The 2,696-nt window shown below is 35.9% G+C and overlaps 1 long non-coding RNA gene across 1 annotated transcript; it reads right to left on the bottom strand.

The window, feature by feature from the left end:
* Positions 1-2,246: 2,246 nt before the first annotated feature.
* LOC126735563 (uncharacterized) lies at positions 2,247-2,696 on the bottom strand. Its single transcript, XR_007660441.1, has 2 exons — positions 2,610-2,696; positions 2,247-2,553 (listed from the first exon to the last, which is right to left on the bottom strand). It is a non-coding gene; the product is annotated as an uncharacterized LOC126735563 (long non-coding RNA).

Raw genomic sequence — 2,696 nt, 5'->3', positions numbered from 1 at the left:
CGACGCTTTTTGGAAGTCGAACAAATATCGGGAAATGGTCTGACCACCTCAGGAGATATTACTTCAGGTTCAATTAATAAGGTCGTGGAAGCTGATGCTACAGAAGTGATCGGAGCTGCAGATGAAGTAGACGGTAGAGAGTCATTTTGTTCCTTTGGTATTTCAGCAACATCATTAGTAGATGCTTTTCCTGCTGCAACAAAGTCACTATCTGAAAAAATATTTCTATTTGCTTGAATAGCTATATTTGCCAGCCCAGCCAGGTCATGGATTGTTATGGCTTTTCCGGGATTTGAAATTAAATAATTATGTTGCGCTATTTTTAATTTAGCCTTAAAAGGAGCCATTATTGAAACGTCCAGTGGCTGAAGGCGATGACTATAATGAGGCGGTATAGTGACCACCTCCAAGCCATTTTCTTTTGTAAATTTAATGGCATTTAGCGAGCAGTGGGATTCGTGATTCTCCATTATTATTAAAAATTTTTCATTTTGGGTACATTTTGTAAAAGATTTTATATGTTCCAGAACTTTTATACATAACGTTTTTGTCACCCAACCGCCAGGAGGATTGTTTATTAGTCCTATGCTTCCAGCTAGAGCACCTGTGAGGAAACTGTCATGATATCTAGCTCGTGGGAATATAAAAACTAGTGGTAAACTATTTCCATCTGCACTCACGATGGCACACATAGTTACAAGAGTGCCCCTTTCTGCGGAAGTAACTTGGCCCACTTGCTTAGTTCCCTTTTCAGCAATAATGTTTGGCGCATCTACAACAGTGGTTATACCCGTTTCATTCAAGTTAAAAATTTTATGTGTAGGAAAATTGTATTTTTCGTAACAGTGCACAAGATTATCTTGAAACTCTGTTAACGCAGTTTGGTTAAATGCCGTAACACGTGACATACTCGTGTTTTCAGGCCTTCGGAGAATAAGATTTTGATGGCGTTTCATAAACCCTTGAACCCAATCTAACCCTGCCATTTTATTAGTATCCCAACTAGGTGGATATTTTATAGACATAGCTTTTGCATAATCAAATGCCAATACCCTCAGATTTTCATACGATAAGCCATATTGTAGTTTAGAACACGTTAAAATATATTTTACCAACATAAGTTCTTGATCATTATTAAACACTTGTCTGAATGTATGCTTAGAGGAAAACACCTGCTCCCTGGGTTGTTTTTTCAAGCGGTAAAACAAAGCAGTATGTTTTACGCCTTAAACTTCTGCAGCTTTTCTTAAAGACATTTCTTTTTCTTTTACAGCCGCTATCGCCTTCTCCATGTCTTTCTCAGTAAACCCAGTTTCCTTCTTCCTCTAATATTGTCTTACCATCGTGATTTGCAAATCACGTGCACTTGTGCTTACACTCGAATTCAACCACGTTTGCTAAAAGTATCCACCTACTGCAGATTAAAGGTCCTCTTTATAGTTTAGTGTTGAGCCTAATTTGTTTAAGTAGGAAATATTACAAGAAAAAAGTTGAAAAATAAGGTTTATTCGTATTTGCGATACAACAAGTCGTGGAAGCCGCTGCACAATACAGTTGCCTTCTTGCACTAGTTACTTCAACCACGTGGCGTTTTTAAACGATTATTGCGCCAGAGGCGGGAAATTTGAATGAAGTTCAAATGTGGTCCACGTTCAAACGTGCCCCCTTTCCCCTATATATCTTGTAACATGTATCAAGCATGTTGATTTAATAGTGTAATCGAATAAATCATCAAGGATCATATGAAAACAATCATTTAAAGAAATTTACAACAAAGCAGAAAATCTGGTCTTGAATATAGGTCGTGAAATAAAAGAGCCTAGAACTGCACGTTATCAAACTCTCAGATAAAAATGTTCCAGCTCAAAACGCTCAAAAGAGCGCTTTTCAGAATATCATAAAATAATTAGTCAATTAGCTTCTTATACCAAAAAAAATGCTTGATAATTAAAGATATACTCGAAATGTTTAAAGATATTTGTGAATTGTACAAAAAAAATGCGCCCTATTTCCGGTAGTATAGTGGATAAAGGTTAAGGATAATAATGATGTGATATTATTAAAGATCTAAGCGAGATGCTTCGACACCAGAAAAATCATTTTCAACCATCAAGGCATCTTAAATCGCAACTAAGGCACTCAGTACATAACGAACGACCTGACAGCTTAGCGCTAATGTCGGTACATTATTGTAAGTTGCGAAGAAGTTATAAATAGGCATTCTTTAAAAAAGTCTAAAATAACTCTTTAAATTTACCATGTAAAATATTATTTATGGATAAAATATTGCAATGTTAAAATATTTTTTTCTTATCCACAAAACAAATTATATTTTGTGAGTCTTGCGACTAAAGCAGCTAGCAGCTAAAGTAATTCAAAATAATGATGTTTTGGTGAATGTCTCCAAAAAATTCTGTTTTTCCTTGTCTTAGTTGTCGCCCGCAGTTCTCAGAAATTTCAGCTATGTTTTTTACGCCTGCGTGGACCCTCAATCTCCTCCCCAAGGCCTCACTAGGGCCCTGAATGAGATGTAATAACATAATTCAAGAGGCACTGCAAAGAAAATATTGATGATATTTTGTCGCAAGATATTTATACAAACAACATACAACATATTGTTAAATAAACAGTTTATTGCTGCTTACAATGATGTCACATGATTGGGATCCCATTTGACATATCAAAGTGAGGTTAGC

This window comes from Anthonomus grandis, chromosome 4 (assembly GCF_022605725.1).
Source record: "Anthonomus grandis grandis chromosome 4, icAntGran1.3, whole genome shotgun sequence".
NCBI classification, from domain to species: Eukaryota; Metazoa; Arthropoda; class Insecta; order Coleoptera; family Curculionidae; genus Anthonomus; species Anthonomus grandis.
The sequence above is the reverse complement of the archived record's forward strand: the minus strand, read 5'-3'. Positions and strand labels throughout refer to the sequence as shown.